At 49.2% G+C, this 18228-nt stretch overlaps 1 protein-coding gene across 6 annotated transcripts in view; it reads left to right on the top strand.

The window, feature by feature from the left end:
* Positions 1 to 18228, top strand: part of Tspan18 (tetraspanin 18) — a 137465-nt gene that overhangs the window by 14668 nt on the left and 104569 nt on the right. For 3 of the 6 annotated variants that reach the window (XM_085696642.2, XM_085696638.2, XM_085696639.2), the window contains exon 2: positions 8252 to 8317. The exons of the other annotated variants lie outside the window; for them this stretch is intronic. The gene's annotated coding sequence lies outside the window, so the exon portion shown is untranslated. The remainder of the gene's footprint in view (positions 1 to 8251; positions 8318 to 18228) is intronic. 6 annotated transcript variants of the gene reach the window in all.

Genomic DNA, 18228 nt, shown 5'->3' on the forward strand with positions numbered 1-18228 from the left:
TCATCAGCCTGGTTTGAGGAAGAGCCAGGAAGACTCCAGAAATGTGAGCAGCTGGTAAGCACAGTCGGATGGAGGAGGCCTCCTCTCGGAGCGTCCTGTCCTCCTAAGGCATCCACCAGACTTGCTGCAGTCACCCACTGTGCTTCCCTGTGCTTTTCTTTGTCTCCTTCCTCAGCTGGACAGAGTTGCTGGGGTTCAGGGGTTTGTGGAGCTGAAGTTCCTCCCTGAGCCGCTCTTCCCAGGTGACTATTATTCTGGCACACAATGATTACAGCAGAGGCTCTGGGGTGAAGAGGCCAGCCTTTGTCCGTGACAAACAGATGAGCCAAGCTGCTGGGGATAGGCAAGGGTTCCTCTCGGGAACTTGGCCTTGTTGTCTAGTACAGACATTCCCAGTCCTCATTCCTGATTCTGCCATTTAGAGTTCAGAGGGCTGGACACGTTCCACATAGAAAATGGCCTTGGCGCTTCTCTTTCAGGATGAACTAGGCTCTCTGGATTTCTAACTTTGTTTCTCAATCAAGGCCCTAAAAGGGGTAAGAGTTGCTGGCCATCTCCAGCTGTGAAGGGAGTTGCAGAGGGCCGTATTAATCTCCGCGCTATGAATTTTAAAGCCCTGTAGTTTCATGTGTTGGGAGACCCTATCAAAATGCTAATAGCCCTGTGCTCCTACCTCCTGCAGCCCCTTCCGCATTCGCGAATATTTATATGGGATCAGGGAAGAATTACAAAGACTTGAGGTGCATTTTGCCTGGACTCCACCACAGCCCTGCGGGTTATAAAGTCTGAATTAATAGCCCCAGCTGTGAAGGAAAGCTGTGGTTTGCCACAGGCTGGGCTCTCCCTCAGCGGCAGGTTCAAGTTCTCAGCTTTCGGCTTCCTTTCTAGCGGCAGGGTGGCCACTTTAAAATATCTCTGTTACCACCATGTGGCTTTTTAAATACTGCTTCTCTGAGAGGCAAAATAGCTGAAGACGTAGTTCGCAGGTTTAAGGCTGCACGTTACAGACATGTGGCATTAAAGGTGCTGAAGACATAGTTCGTGGGTTTAAGGCTGCACGTTGCAGACATGTGGCATTAAAGGTGCTGAAGACGTAGTTCGTGGGTTTAAGGCTGCACGTTACAGACATGTGGCATTAAAGGTGCTGAAGACATAGTTCGTGGGTTTAAGGCTGCACGTTGCAGACATGTGGCATTAAAGGTGCTGAAGACGTAGTTCGCGGGTTTAAGGCTGCACGTTGCAGACATGTGGCATTAAAGGTCTAGAGTGTGTGGCGACAAATCGCACCAAAGCCAGCACTAGCACAGAGACTGGCTTCATTCTAGACTCCTGGGCCAGAGCATGGGAGGTTCCAGAAGCCTTTGAAACTCAAGCAGCCCAGTGGCGTGGGAGTACTGCACTTTGGGTGTCTCCATGGACGGGCACACACAATGGCGTTGATTACCAGGTGCATGGTGTCATTGCTTGGGTGACTTTGGCTGCAGTCCTGGGTTCTGATTCTCCCTCCTCCAGGCTTAGCTCTGTGAGTTTGGACAGTGCCTCGGGCCCTCTTGATCCTCACTTTCTTACCTAGGAACCTGAGTCTCATACTGGAAGTCCTGCAAGGCCCACATTTTCCACAGGTTTCTCTTGAAGATGGCTCTATAGAAAGGTTATGGGTCTTAAGACCAGGGACAAGCCAGTCTAGGCTCCACCTCTACGGACAAGTCCCTGAAGCCACCAAGGTTTGCTGGTTCCTGTGTTGTCAAATGCCCACAAGTTTGCAGTCATGGGAGAGCAGCAGTCAATGGAGTTAGGATGTCAGGATTCCTGCCCTTTCTCTGTGAGACCTCACCAGGATTCAGCTGGACATGTGCACTGTGGCTCCCATCACCGCTGCCTGTGAAATGGGCGTGTTGTTCATGTTTTCTTGGCAGCTGGTGGGTGGGGGATAAGAGTAGGGTCTTACTCTTTGAACCAAGAGTAGGTTCAAATGTGAAGTGAGGTCCCGGGGTGTTCTTGGTCGTATCCTCTCCAGGCCACGATCAGGTGAAATGGGGCTCAAAAGCGGCTTGATGCCAGCTGATGGCAGGAGGGCTCCTGGGCCATACCCTCCCCTTCCCCCGTCTAAGGCAGATCTGCCCAGGAAGTCACAGTGAGACTCATGTCTAGCAAGTGCCGTTGTCACAGACAGTCCCCAAGCCCCTGAACAGATGGGAGGCAGGACAGGAGGGTTATTAACAGTGGGCACCAGGACTCTACAGCTTCTATGCTAATTCGTGGGGTTGGTACACTGGCGTTTGTCTTCTCCGCCTCCCCAGGCCCCCAGCTGCTAACTGGCTCAGACTGGGAATCTTACATGGCCCTGGGGCCCTCTTGCTGTCAGCTGGCGTCAAGCTTCTTTTGCGTCCCATTTCATCCTATCTGGAATCACTTGACCCTGGTCTGGAGAAGAGTACGGCCAAGAACACCCCAAGACCTCACTTCACATTTGAATTGAACCCAACTCTCACCTACCCCATTTTACAGGCAGGGGTGACAGGAGCCACAGCGCACATGTGCAATTGAATCCCGGTGAGGCCCCGTAGTGAAAGGGCAAGGATCCTGACATCCTATAAGACCCTTGGAGGACTCTTGCTGCAGTGCCTGGAGCCCCTGTGCTGTTGCGATGGCCCTCCACTGAGCATGCTGTGGTCCCAGTACCATCCTACTGAGACCCTGGGACACAATTAGTGGCTGACTCGAGGCTTCATTACTAGGCCTGAGGAGGCTGAATGACAGGAGTGGTGTGGAAGCACCCCCCGCCCACACCCAACAGGCAAGTGCAGGTGGAGAGCCTTGCTGAGCCTTGGGTGTGCACAGTACCCCAGCAGCTTCGTTAAGAGTCATCTGGAACCTGAGATACAGGACAAAGCAGGAATGCATCCCAGAATGCCTGGGTTCTGCTTGCCCTCTGCTCCCAAGCTAATCCCCCATGTAGCTGATATAAAACAAAGCAAAACAAAGCCATGGCTTGGTTTGGAGCCATGAGCTGTGGAGCTTTTATCTGTCAGCAACAATGCCTTAAGGTGGCAAAGGGCCAGCCTGGTTTCGGGTCTTGGCATGGATGCTCTGTGAGGTGTTCAAGGAAAGCTGCGTCTGGACACCGCAGCCTCTTCCGGGGACCCAAGACCCAGAGTCCTGGTCTCGGGACTCACCAGGAGCTAGGAGGTGATTTGGGAAGCTACAACGGAGAGCAAGGGGCCAGGGTAAAGCAGGGAGGCACAGGCAGGGAAAGAGTGAAGGGCTTCAGGCAGGAACTGCCTGGGAAAAGGTTGGCTGTTTTCCTCTTGGAACAGCCTGCTGAACTGGGTCCTGCCACACAGGGAGACTGAAACCATGTTCTTCAACACTATCATGGAACAATGTATGGAATATTCCAGAGTCCAGCTGTTGTTGATTAAATGCTGGCTTGTGAATGAGGAGGAGACACATCTGCTCTCTAGGCAGAAGCCTCAAAAAAATGGGGGGTGGACTCCGAGAATCGGGGCTAGGGACTGCTCATTCTGGCCATTCCCCTTCCCTCCTAATTTTTTTATTGAGGTAAATAAATACACATAGCATATTCACCAGTGTGTGTGTGTGTGTGTGTGTGTGTGTGTGTGTGTGTGTGTAAAAGAGAGAGAGAGAGAGAAAGTATGTGTGTGTGTTTATACGTATGTGTGTGATGTGAAGGCCAGAGGTTACTGGGTGTCATTCTCAACCACCCAACACCTTATTTTTTGAGACAGGGTCTCTCACTGCATATGGAGCTTCCTGATTTGTCTAGACTGTCCAGTCACCTAGCCCAGGGATCCTTCTTCCTTAGCCTCCACAGTGCTGATGGGTGCTGGGTATCTCAGGTCCTTGCTCTTAACCCTTTAATTGATGATCTTATAGATCTATTTGTCGTCCATCTGTCCTTGTATCATCCAGCCGTTCACCTACCCAATCACACGTCCACCCACCCACACGTCCACCCAGTCATCTCTGTGCCTACCCTTTTACCCATATCTCTGACCTATGCCCATTCACACATTCACCCACTGTATTCACCCACCCATGCATCGACCCCTCTTTTATTCATTTACCCCTCAACCATCTACCTACCCACCACACACATCCACCCACCCTGTATCTCTCCATTCCTGCCACCAACTCCAACTTAACTACTCTTTGCAGCCATGATTCATTCTCTTCCTGCCTTCCATCCATCTCTTCTAGCAGCTATCCATCCATCTATCCAACTGTTATTTACTAAGCCTGGGCCTGAGGCTCACAAGGAGAAGGAAAGATACTGTTCCTAGTTTGGCAGAGACTATAATCTAGTAGGTGGGGAAGAAAAATCACAAAAACAGAATATATATATTACATTGCCCCTATATCCAGACTCAAATTGCTAGGGGAACATAATAGAAACATGTTTTATTATATCTGTGGTGATACTGGCAAGATTCACCAGAAAAGATAGTTGAAGGGAGGTTTTGAAGGGGGTTAGGAGTTTGACAAGCATTGGGGGAGTAAAGCTTGGGGTTGGAAAAGGACAAAGAATTCCAGCAAGAGAGAAGATGAGTAAGGCAGAGCTGCCATGCTGACAGGGTTGTTTGGGTGAGTTCAGCTTGACAAGCGTGTGTTCCTACTGTGAGGACCTGAAGAGGGGGGTCAGTGGGGAGTCAGATGATAAAGGTCTGTATACTGGCAGAAGGAGACCACTGCAGACAGATACCGTGCTTGCTGTGACAGCCGAGACAGCAGGCTGGAGGAAGCTGGACACCAACAGCAAAGCCTTGATGCCCTCTGCAGCCAGTGGACAGGCAATCATGAACTGGAGCCTGGGTGGACATGGGTAGAAGCCATGGGGATGGAGGACTTAGAAGAAGGAGCTAGAGGAGGAAGGCTTCCTGGGAAACCACAGAGCAATGGATGCCATTTTGGTTTCATAATGGTTCTGTGTTGTGATGACACAGGGGCAGCATTCCAAAGGCAGGGGTCATTATCAAAGGGGTATGTATACCTTGCTATGCCAGCTTGCTGTATTTACTTATTTGTCTAATATGTGGGGGTGGGATGTTTTGTTTGCATGTATGTGTATGCTTCAAATGTGTGTCTGGTCCCCAAAGAGCCTAGAAGAGGTCATCAGATCCTCTAGAGCCAATGTTATAGTTATGAGCTGTCAGGTAGGTGCTGGGAATCGAACCTAGGTCCTCTGCAAGGGCAGCCAATGCTTTTAATTGCTGAGCCATCTCTCCATCCCCAACCTCCTGTATTTAAATCAAAAGGTATGGAGAGAAAGAGAGAGAGAGAGAGAGAGAGAGAAAGAGAGAGAGAGAGAGAGAGAGAGAGCCACAAGTTCCTCCAACCCTGGTAGATTTTTTAAAGTACCACTTTTTTCAAAATTACTTTTTAGCATCTCAGAAACCAGACTGTATCATATAAAAAGTGAGGTCATAATTAATTAAATTAATTGGCACTATTAGATGGACTTAAAATTACAGTGATTATGATCTTGGAGCCTGGCATCAGGCTCTTTGCCTTTCTCTGGGGGACCCCCATCAGCTTCCATGTCACCAAACCTGGCTCCTTCTCCCAGGTGAGGCTTTGAGACTCTGTGTAAGTGGATCCCTGGTGCTCAGGCCACTTGCTGAGCTGGTTTTGGTTCAGCCAGGAAAACCTCAGACCTCAGGGGGAGCTTTGCCCAAAATAAATCAGCCTACAAGAGTGGAAGCTGAGTAGGAGTGAGCCCCTCCTGCCGACTCCAGGCCTTTCCTTTCATCAGGTCAGGGGTCACTGCCCACATCATCTGGCTACCATCTTTCCACACTTGTTTCCTGGAATCCTTTTTCTTGTCTCCCAAGGGTTCTCTAAATGGAACATGGGTGACGACCACTCTCCCCGGGGGCAGAAGGGTTGGGAATGGGCTCCCGGAAGAGTGGCCTCCGTGGCATAGGTCTTGGCAGGGGGTTGTCTTTCCTGGCTATGTGGTAACAGTTCATCTCCTTTAAGGTGCAGGGAGGTGGGATCCGTCTGCCCTAGGGACACTCCAGTGGGAGCAGCTGATATGGAAAGCGATTTTGTCAGAGCCGGGCCTTGTTCATCCTCCTGACATGAAGCCCGCAGCTGCTTCTGGCTGGAGCCTTTAATTTCGTTAATGTGTGACATTCACTCAAGCTGCATGGCTGACGGGCACGCTTGACATTAATACGTGTTCTGAGTGTTCCCCTGAGCTCATAAAAACTCATTATCAGTTCTGAGCCAGTAAATGCAGTTCCTGCTCCTTAGAGGTGCCCCGGGCAGTGGAACCCTGGACATCTGTCTTCACCAGCCGTCAGACCCCTCCCTTTGTCCTGGGACACTGTGTCTCATCCCCTGGGAAGAGGACCAAAACAGACAACCCCGGAGCAGAACCTTTGCTTCAAGTTTACAAGCAAGACAAGAGGCCCCTTCTGATTGTACTTCACTGTGAGTCCATCTGATACAGACGTGCCAATGAGCACACCAGGACACTGTGAGTCTATCTGATACAGACGTGCTGGTGAGCACACCAGGACATGGCGGTAGCAAGGCTCTCGTGGCCTGGGATGGACATGGCTGTGGTATCTGATGAGCAGATGGTGAAGAAGTTTGATCCACAAGTACTGTGGGAGACGTTAAGAGCCAGGAGTGTGTGCGTCCTTACACTCAAAGGGCTGCAGTGCCACCGACAACTGAAGTGTCAAGACCCCATTTGTTTCTGTGTCACAGAGCTGTGTGCGGCGCAGTCACACAGCAGTGTGGGTCACGATCCTTAGGCCGTGCCAATGTTCTGAGGATTTTCAATGAATAAGTAAGGATGGTCACTTCTGTGTCTAAAAATGAACACTCTAGGCAGATATGATAATTTATAGCACTAGGGAGGTGGAGGCAGGAGGATCAGGAGTTCAGGGTCAAGCCTTGGGTACATAGTGAGTTGAAGGTCTGCCTGGGCTGGGTGAGATTCTGTCTCAAAAATACAAACAAACAAACAAAAACCCCTCCAAAATGAAAATTCTGGATGTTCATGTGCATGCACATGTCTGTATGTGAGAGAGAGCACACTTTTGTATGCATGCACACACATCATAAATGCATATGCATGCTTGTGTTTGTGCATATGTCTAAGGGTGCAATATGCATATATGGTGTGTATATGTTGACGCATGAGAACATTGTGAACCTTAGATTCCTTCATCTGTGGCCCTCTTCTGGCTCATGATCCATGAGGTTCCCAGGGCTCACACTGCCTGATGGTACTGCACAGATAACCAACTAACACCAAGTCTCTAGCCATACCACTCCACACCAGTTAACATGCTGAGAATTTCTCTCATGTAGGAGGACCTTAAACTCATCCCTGATCTACTGGGGCCTCTCCCATGTGGAACCAGTACATTCATCAGTTTTGGGGCTCCCCAGATCCGAGATCTAGTCCCCGCCTTGCCAAAACTTTCTGTTTAGATTTTGAGAAGTTTACTCACTTCCTCTGTGCTCAGGGTCTGAAACCTGAAGTGGGCAGGCTTTCTCATAGTGGCGTGCAGTGACAGGGCCTCCTCTACTGCTCAGTTTGGCTCAGTTCTTGTGGCCAGAGGGTCACAGCTGTGACCTTGCTCCCACCTCTGCTACAGTGGCTGTAAGCCTTATTTTATTTAGCTCTACTGTGACAAGCCAGTTCCTGGTACTAGCCTAAGTCTTGGCTAACTAGTATGTCACTAGGATGTGGTGAGTTTTTACCTTCGTCCTGTAACTCCTCCTCAAAGTGACAGGAAAGTCAGAGAGGGAGAGGCTGGGCTTCTGGGCCACACTGTGGAACTGAGCCACCCCCTCCATGCTGTCTCCTGTGGTTGTACAGTACCTAAAATTAGAGTTCTTCCCAAAGAGCCTGCCTTCCTCAGGTGGTGATGACCTTTAACTTTCCTCTGCTCACAGTGACTCAGAAAGCCCCTTTCCAACTCAGAGCAAACACACAGAGGCTGGTTTTCTGCTCAGTTCAATGCCAGGGGTTCATGAATCCATCTTGGCTGGGGCTGGCATGTAGGATGGAAAATGGGGATGAAAGCTGAAATGGTGGAGGATGCCATCCTGGGAAACTTGGGCTCTGTGCCCAGCTCTGGCAGTCTCTGTTGGTACAGACTAGAGGGGAAGGGAATCCTGGGGTAAGAGTGTGTGTCTGGACAGAAGTGACCTCAGAAGTCACAAGCACATGTCCCACTCACCCTTTCTTTCCCTCTTCTTCCTCTAGCCAGCATCAGGAGACTCCAAGGGGATCTCCGGTTCTCCCCAGAGAGGAAGAGGACAGCTGGAAGAGGTAGGATTTCACGACATAGTGGCAGTGGTCAAGTTCTCATCTGTTTCCTGCTCTCCAAGACCCTCTTTCTGGGGAGAGCCTTTGGGCTCATGCCCTAGGGGTGCAGGGCAGGATGTCCAGCCCCTTGTGTTAATTCAGGGATGGCGGAAACAGCAGGGTGTCCACCCAGAAAGTGGGAAGTAGATCTCTAAGGAGGGCACAATTCCCATGAGTCCTTTCTGGTTGCCCTTAGCATCCACCCAGTTTCAAGACCTCTCTAGAGCTCTCACCACCCTGAGGGTGACATTTTGCATCACAGGACAGGTGTCTGTTCCCTTGTCCATGATAACACCAAGCATGACAAGACAGAGTTCTGCCTCTGGGACTCCAAGACCCCAGAAATGCTGAGTGGCCTCGTGGAAGGTTCCTGAATGAGGCATTCAGGCCTGCTGTCTCCTGGCCAGCAGCAACCACCAGAGTACTTCGGGGTACGATCTTGGCACTGTTTCTACCTCCATTTTAAAAGAGAAGAGAAAACTTGGTGTCAGAGAGGCCAAGAGGCTTTCTTAAGGTCACATAGCATTGAGTGACAGGCAAGGTTTCAGTCCCTGACTGAATGGCACCACCGTTCTGGATCCTTTACTTAGAAGCATGAAAGTGGTTTGTTCTTTTGTCCTGGGGGTTCTATGTTTTTATACTGAACTTTTTGTAAAATACCCGAGGGTCTTGATTTTTCTGTCCTTAAAACTATTAGAATAACATCTCCTTGCATTATCCTGAGGAGAGATGAAGTGAGGAAGATTCTAGAAGTATCCCACACAGTTCCTTGAGTGAGCCCTCTGTTGTTTTCTCCCATGTCCAAGGTTGCTCTCAGCAGGGGAAGGGAAAAGCAGGCAGATTTGCTGTACAGTAGTAGGCTGATGGTATGTCCTATCTAGCTGCCCTGCTGACCGTGGCCCCACGTCTGTGCTGCTGCTGTCCGTGGCCCCCGCTGTCCCTGGCCCCACTCTCCGTGGCCCCGCTGTCCAGGGCTGGTCACCTCAACCTTCTTTCTCGTCACTGCTTCAATTCCTCAGCCGTTTGTGCGCTATGCAGCTGGCTGCTCGCGGTTGATTTTGGTTTCCATCTAAGGCTGGGTAGCTAGCAGAAGCTGGGATTGGCTGAGGTTCTTGTGGACAGTGGTCTTTTTGGCACCTTCAGTTTCCCAGCTCAGCAACCTCCAGCAGTAGCCTCAGCCTCGATCCCCACAGATATATACAGAGCCTGGAGGCCTCAGCTGTTGGGATAGAGCTGGCCTCCCAGGGCCATCCTTCAGGGACGGTTTCCCACCTGCAGTCTTCAAACACAGCAAGCAGCAGGAGTCCTTACTGGGTCACCCTCAGGAGGGACTCAGGGAGCCTGACAGTTGAGCCTGGGACCTCCTCCAAACAGACAAATGCTAGTCTCAGGGAACAACATAAAATGGCCTCAGCGCAACAGGTAGAGGCCAGGAGCTACAGGGTGCTACCTCGTGCTGGGGTCTACCTGTGCCTACTGAGCGAGTGATGTCTCCTCTCTGAAAAGGGTGAACAGTGTGTACCTCTTTGGGCCAGGTCACACGAACTCCCAGGTTATCTCGTTCTGCCCTGTCATCCACCCCGTGTCCTCAGCACTATTATCAGGTGTGGTGAGGGAGGGTGGTGAGCACTGGGAGTTGCCTGCTCTGTTCACTCTGTTCACAATGGCAGCCCTCTTGGGGTCCTGTGGCCTCTCAGGGCCTTCCTAAAAATACCCAGGCTTCCGGACGTAGCAGTGGATGTTTATCAACGATCAGTGATGTTTCCCAGGAGACACGCACCTTTTCCTGTGCCTGCTCTAAAAATGGCTGGGAGAGGGGTCTGGCTTGTGTCAGCGAGCACTCAGCTCTGCTGTACTGGGGCTTGAAGCCATCAGTCGTGTGAGCTACTTTTCCCAGCGTCTACTCCAAGCTGGGAGCTATCACACCCATTCACCCTTCCGCAGGTAACTGTTGGTTGCACCTATACCCAAAAGTCAGCTTCCTAAGCTTCCTATGGGTGAAGCCATTTGGGTGTCCAAGAAGTTAGTGACCTGCTCCAGGGCTCATGTCTACCAAGAGGTTAGGGGAGAACTCAGCACAGGTCTTCTGCTCCGTAAACTGTTTGTTGAATACCCAAAGGGTACTTCTTCCATGCATGGCGACACTTCACTAATTCTCTACTCATGTGCACAGGACAGGACAAAAGAAGCTCCCAGTCAGTCACCTGTAGTCCCAGCACTCAGGGAGAGGGAGGCAAGAAGATCAAGAGGGGTCAGGGGTCAGACTTGACTATACAATGACACCTTGTACATAGAGAGAGGAGAGAGAGAGAGAGAGAGAGAGAGAGAGAGAGAGAGAGAGAGAGAGAGAAGAGAGAGGAGAGAGAGAAGAGAGAGAGAGAGGGAGAGAGGGGGAGGGAGAAAGGGAAGGAGGGAGGGAGGAGAGAGAGAGAGAGGAGAGAGGGAGAGAGAGAAGAAGAGGCGGGGGAGAAAGGAAGAGGGAGAGAGGGAGGGATAGAGATAAGAAGGGAGAGAGGAAGGAGAGGAAGAGAAAGATAGAGAGGGGGAGAAGGGGGGGAGAGAGAGAGGTTTCTATCTTGCCAGCCAGCCCTCTATGAAGTCTGCAGAGTCTGCGCACAGAAGCAGATGATGGCAGGAGGGGAGCAGGTGATGGAGACCCCTCTGCCCCAGCAGAGGAATCTCAGAGCTCTGTTTTCTTTGATTACTGTTGTCCATGCCTTCTTTGATGTCCTGTCCAAGAATCCATTACCAAATACAAGGTCTTGAAGAGCCACCTCTGGTTTCTTCCAGGAGTTTGCAATTCTAGCGTTATTTTTAGCGCATTGACTGCTTTGGGAGTCCTGACTTTTCTGTGGTGTGAGGTAGGGAATGGAGCTGTCGCAGCTCCGTCAGGCGCTGTCCTTCCCCGCCCTGTTTGTCTCTTACTCTTGCTGAGAATGAGCCAGTCATGGACATGGGAGTTTACTTTTATGCCAGTCTTTCAGGTGTGGGTTAATTTCTTGGTTTTGAACTCCACTCCACTGGCCATCTATCTGTCCCTAGACCAGTTCCTCTTTGTTTTGGTGACTGTAGCTCTGTGTGTGATTCTGAGGCTCACTGCTGTACCCAAAAAGACTCCAGAGTTCATCCAAGATTGAGCATGGCTGAGCTTTCCAAGCAGATGAGATGGGGCGTCTGAGAGGCTGCTGGCAAGATGGAGAAGAGAAGACGTGGGTGGGGGCTGTGATGGAGCTGAGACTGCAAGGCAGATAGACCAAGAATCCCACACACTCTGTAAGACCTCAGAGATGACAGGAGACCTTGGTCAACTTCCTTTCTGCTCCTCGATGTTGTTGTGACAGCTCTACCTTCCTGTGTGACCTTTGCCAAGTCACTCAACTTCTCTGAGTTCTTTCCCTGGCTCTAAAAGGTAGATCCAAACTCCATTTCTTCTCATACAAAGGGTTGGGAAAGGGCCCAATGGGTCAGCCATGCAGACTGAAGTAGCTTAATGGTGACTCAACAGATTGGCTCTCTCCCTGGGGGCTCTTACTTCACCCTCAGGGATTTGTCTGCTGTGGGGAATAGCTCTAATGGATCAGAGCATCTCCTTGGGCTGAACAGGAGCCTGTATGCTCTCTACCTGGCCTGAATCCACCTTCTGGGGTTGCAGAGAACAAGTGTGACTGTTGTTCCCCACATACCAGCCCTGGTCCTGCTCATCTGAGGTTAAGGGGCCCCAGCTACCTTGGCCTCCCTCTGGGATGACTTCCTGTACCCCTCCTTTGGGCAGACTCAGCCTGTATCACTCCTTTCCACAGCCTGACTCTAGCTCAGTCCTTGGTGTTGGATGTGATATTGAGGTACAGTGAGTCCCACATGCTCATGGGGTTCCCGCTTCCCCACTGCACATTTTTAAACTGTAATCGGGATTCGCTGTGGCTGGGGACACCACTTTTTCCAGGGGTCTATCCCTAGGCATGAAGGCACAGGACTTGAGGGAGCCTGGGTGATGGTCTCAGCCCATCTTGAGGCTGTGAAGATGCTCACGGGCAGCTGTGCCTTTAGGGCAGCGACGATGATGGAGCACCAGTGTTCCCAAACGGTGATGTCATCGTCTTGCTGCCAGCCCCACATAGCCTGACTCAGGGCCTCCAGCCAGAACATAGCTACAGGAAGCATCCTGCAGACACGTCTCTCCTTTAGTGTCCTCCTGGCTCTGTGCCTGAGATGTGTGTATTGGGGACAGAGTCTCAGCACCCAGGTCTGCTTCTCACTCACCCAGTACCTTCCAGAACTTTCTAGCTTAGGCTGTTCCTGTGTGTACCTGAAACTCACAACAGCCCTACCACTTCTGCCCCTTTGGAAGGCTTTCAGTCCAGATCTGTGCCCTCTTCTCTTTACAAATTCCGGGTTGCTATTTTGTTTTATGTATTTTTAGATTTGTTTTGTGTGTATTAGTGTTTTGCCTGAGTGTGTGCGCCACTTGTGTGCCTGGCGCCTGTGGAGATGAGGAGAGGTCATCAGGATCCCTGGTTGTGAACCACCATGTGGGTGCTGAAACCAAGTCCTTATCCTTGGTAAACGACAGGTGCTCTAAGCCCTGAGCAATTTCTCTAGCCCCTCAAATTCAGTTTTAAGTCTACACAAGTAAAGGTTCGCTGGGGGTGTCACACTTGTGGTTCCTACAGGAGGCAAGGCCAAGTGGACCCTCCACCTGGGAGCCTCCAGATCCCTGGCTCAGTTGTCACAGAGCCAGGCAGACAGGCCTGCTTGCTCTGTAGCGTCCCTATTTCTGGACATCTTGGAGAGATAATAATGTCTTCATTTCCCCAGCGAGCAAATTGATTCTCTCTGTCTCACAGCAGCAGCGATGAGCAGACGCGGCCGCTACCCGTTTAATAATGATGCAAATCCGAGCTGAGAATCACAGCTCGAGAAGGGCTTCAGCTGCAGACTGAGTGGGGGGAGGAAGGGCCCTGTCAGCATCAGAGAGGGCGAGTGACCAGCCTAAGGTCACACAGCAAGCAGCAGTAGAAACAGACCTCTTCTGTAAGTCTCCCGGCCTGCTCTGCACCCAGCTGCCTGTTTTCCATGTGAAAAAAATAGAATAGAATACTGCATTAAATATCCTGCAAACGAAGGGGGAAGCCTGGCCCAGCTAGTGGTGCAACTGTGTGAGCCGTTGTCATTTGTCCCTTGTCCCAAGAGTCACTGAAGGCAGGGCAAGGGAGCAACCATCTCACGTCACGAAGGAAGGACACTGTAGGCTCAAGGAAAGAGATCTGGAATCTGATGCTTTTTCATTCATTTTCTTTCTAATTGGATATTACTTCCCAGAGAACTTTCAGGTTCATAGCAAACTGGAGGGAAGATGGGGAGTTTTCTAAGACGGTGTCATGGTCAATGAGTGCCCGCTGACATGTCACTGCCGCGCAGTGAAACTCACGTGAGGGGTTCTGACAGATGAGAACACGGCACGTGTGTCCTATTGAAGTGTCCACTGGACAATGTCACCCTCTAGAGGTGTCTAAGGCCCACCCTGCCATTCCTCCCTCCCCTGCCCCAGCACCTGCATAACAGCGCTGCCATTTCCAGGGTGTCTCTGATCACTGAGTCCCGAGCATGGCCATCAAATCTGCGTCTTCTCAGGACTAAGAACTCACTTCTTTCTCTCATCTCTTCCCTCCCTCCTTTCTTCTCTTTCTTCATAAGACAAAGTCTCATCACGTGGTCCCCTCTGGCTTCCACCATGCAGTTCTCTGCCTTAGCCTCCTGAGTGCTGGACTTACAGGTGTGATTACAACACTGGGCAGGGCTATCTAGGTTTTTAAAATTTTTTTAATGTTTTTCTCTATAGTTTCACATTTTACATTTAGGTATGTGCTCCATTTTGAGTTAAATTCTGAAAATTGCTAAAGACCTTTGTTTAAATGATGGTGATGAATATTTTCGATGATGACAGTAGTGGTAGCAATGACAATGGTGGTAGTGACAGTGATGATGGTGATTATGATGGTGGTGGTGGTGATGGTTGTGGTGATGGTGATGATGGTGGTGGTGATGGTTTTGATGATGGTGGTTATGATGGTGGTGGTGATGGTTGGTGATGATGGTGATGATGGTGGTGGTGATGGTTGGTGATGGTGGTGATGGTTGTGGTGATGGTGATGGTGGTGGTGGTGGTGATGGTTTTGATGATGGTGGTTATGATGGTGGTGGTGATGGTTGGTGATGGTGGTGATGTTAACGGTGGTGATGGCTGTGGTGATGATTATGATGGTAGTGATGGTAACAATGGTGGGGATGGCTTTTGTGCAGCATCTAGCTTTCTCAGTACTACTTGTTGGACAAACTCTTCTTTATTCTGTCACCCTTGCTTCTTTGTCAAATACCAGTTGGCAGGATTTATGAGGTCTGTGTCTGCACTCAGGTCTGTTCTTTAACCAGTTTGCTCTTTGACCGGTTCCACGGGGTCGTGATTGCTCTGGCAGTACAGTGTGTCTTAACATCAGCAGTTTCTGTTCCCAACCTCGGCTATTTAACACCGGTTGATTTTTCCGGTTAACTAGGGTGTTTGTTTGCCTTGCCTATATGTGTAAACCCTAGAATCAGTTTGTTATTATCCACAAATGTCTTGAGGGACTTTGGCCAGATTCTGTGGAAACCCAGAGTTCTTGTTGGGAATCCTTGATAAGTGGGCAGTAGTGAGTCCTCCTTCCCACGGACATGGACCGTCCTTCTTTGCTTTATTTTTCTTTGATTCTTTTCATCAGAGTTTTATGTTTTTCCAAACGGGTCTTGTACTAAACTAAAGTATTTCTTTTGTTTGTGTCTTAGTAGAAATGATTTTTAAAAAGGATTTGTCTTATTTTTATTTATATAAATGTGTGTAGGTATGTGCACATGAATGATGTTGCCTGTGGAGGCCAGAGGCATTGGATCTCCTGAAGTTAGTTATGAGCTGCCTCACATGGGTACTAGAAACCAAACTCAGTTCTTCTGCAAGAGCAGTGTGTACTCTTAACCACTTAACCATCTCTCCAACCCTGTCCTGTTTTTTATTTCAAATGTCATGTGCTTATTTCTCTCTCAAGTGAGAAAGCAATTGATTCTGTAGTTATACCTAGGTGTAGACAGGGTTTCTCAGAGGAATGGAAATAAGAACCAACAGTGTATGTGTATGTATGTGTGTGTGTATGTATGTATGTGTGTGTGTGTGCATGTGTGTGTGTTTGTATGTATGTGTGTATGTATGTGTATGTGTGAGTATGTGTGTGCATGTGTGTGTGTGTGTTTGTATGGATGTATGTGTGTGTGTGTGTATTGCAAGGAATCAGCTTCTGCAATGATGAAGGCTGAGAAATACCAGGGCCAGCACTTGGCAAGTTGGAGATCCATCAGAACCAAAGGCACCGGGTTCCGTCTGCAGCCGGAGAGGAAGGAAGGAGAGCCAGTGTTCTGGGTCAGGAAGTCAAACTGGTGAAGTCTTTTTTTCACTTAGTGGCTTAGTCCATTTTGTGCTATGACAAGATACTCTAGGCTGGATACTTTTTAAAAAATGCCCCTGCCCCCTCTTGAGTAGAGGCTGCGGACTAAGACTGAGGTGTTAGATTTAGGTTAAATTATCTAGTAAAGACTGTGTCTCCACAATTCCTAATACTGTGTCCTCCCACGGTGGAAACTGGGGAGGAGGGGCAGCACTGATGGAAGCCTCTTTAATAAAGGCCTTAGTGCTGCTGGCTAGAAGGGTCCTCGTGGGCTGCCCCTCATCAGCTCCTCACAGGCCCTCCTGACCTTCAGGAGGCACTTTTGTTCTGCTTGGGTCTTGAGTGGATTGGCCAAGGTCTGCCCATATTGAGGAGACTGCATGCTTCCTGAGTTCTCCTCTTTCCTAGTCCAGTGTTCCCTCATCCACCGATCATCCAGTACACACATGCAACTATTACTCTGGCATAGTTCACCCTGGGGCAGAGGATTTAATACCTACCTCTCTGCATGAGACTGTCCTCAGTCACAGGCGTGGAATGAGACCCCTTATAGTGGAGTGCAGAAGAGGGGCTCAGATAGTCAGGTCTGTGATTATCATTGTATGCGGGACCCTGGAGGTGACCACTACAACCCATAAAAAAGCAAGATTAGGGTCAGCAAGAAGGCTCAAGTTTGCCACCAAGCTTGGTGATCTGAGTTTGATCCCTCAGAATCACATGGTGGAAGGGAAGAACTGACTTCTCAAGTTGTCCTTTGACCTCCACATGTGTGCTGTGGTGTTCATGGTCCTATGAACACACACACACACACGCACACACACACACACACACACACACACACACACACACACACACACGTAATTTTAAATAGGAAAGACAAAGCCACAAGAACCAGTGAGTTGATATTGCCTTGTTTTGTGAGATGGGACCTCTTTATGTAGCCCAGGCTGGTCTGGAACTCATAACCTTACTTCTTCAACCTCCTGAGGAGTAATACTTTAAAATATTTACTTTTATGTGTATGGATGTTTTACCTGCATATATGTCTATGTTCCACATGCATGCAATGCTCATGGAAGCCAGAAAAGGGTGTTGGGTCCCCTGGAACTGGAGTTACAGACAGTTGTGACCTTCATGTGGGTACTAAGACCTGAACCTAGGTTGTCTGGAAGACCAGACAGCGTTCATAACCACTGAGCCATCTCTCTAGTTCCTGAATTCGCACATTTTCACTGTACTTAAGAATATTTTCACACTGAGGAAAATGTATTTGAAGAAATTCTTAGAAGTGACGCCCACAAGGTTCAGTGAACGGTACACATGGGATAGTAGTATTGGCAGCAATCCAGTGTGTATATATCCTCCTCCCCCATCACTGTGTGTATACATCCGTGTGTATACATCCGTGTGTATACATCCGTGTGTATACATCCGTGTGTATACATCCGTGTGTATACATCCGTGTGTATACATCCGTGTGTATACATCCTTGTGTATACATCCATGTGTATACATCCGTGTGTATATATCCGTGTGTATATATCCGTGTGTATATATCCGTGTGTGTATATCCGTGTGTGTATATATCCATGTGTGTATATATCCATGTGTATACATCCTTGTGTATATATCCATGTGTATATATCCGTGTGTATACATCCATGTGTATATATCCGTGTGTATATCCTCATCCCCGCTCTCACTGTGTGTATATATCCTTGTGTATATATCCGTGTGTATATATCCGTGTGTGTATGTATCCGTGTGTGTATATATCTGTGTGTGTATATATCGTGTGTGTATATATCCGTGTGTGTATATATATATCTGTGTGTATATATCTGTGTGTGTATATATCTGTGTGTGTATATATCCATGTATATATATCCGTGTGTATACATTGTTGTGTATATATCTGTGTGTATATATGTGTATGTGTATATATCCGTGTGTCTATATCCGTGTGTCTATATCCGTGTGTATATGTCCGTGTGTACATATCCGTGTGTATATATCCATATGTGTATATATCCGTATGTGTATATATCCGTATGTGTATATATCCGTGTGTATATATCCATGTGTGTATCCTCATCCCCGCTCTCACTGTTCTACTGTTTATTTGAAAACTGTCGTCTAACTGCAGGATAGCCAGCACCTTGGGGAGCTTGGACGTCTCTGGCCCCTTGCTCTGGAAATGCACATGTCTTTGAATCCACAGCTGTGCTCTGCTGAAATGAATGGGTGCACTCTGCATCATCACCCACACAGGCACGATGCTTTTCAAAGGCCAACAGGCCAAACGCCAAAAGGGAGTGGTAAAGCACACCTGCCGTCCCAGCACCTGGGAGGCTAAGGCAGGAGGATTAAGCGAGTTCTAGTCCAGTCTATGCTACATGGCAAGAC

The sequence above is a fragment of the Myodes glareolus genome, chromosome 10, assembly GCF_982192425.1.
Source record: "Myodes glareolus chromosome 10, mMyoGla1.1, whole genome shotgun sequence".
NCBI classification, from domain to species: Eukaryota; Metazoa; Chordata; class Mammalia; order Rodentia; family Cricetidae; genus Myodes; species Myodes glareolus.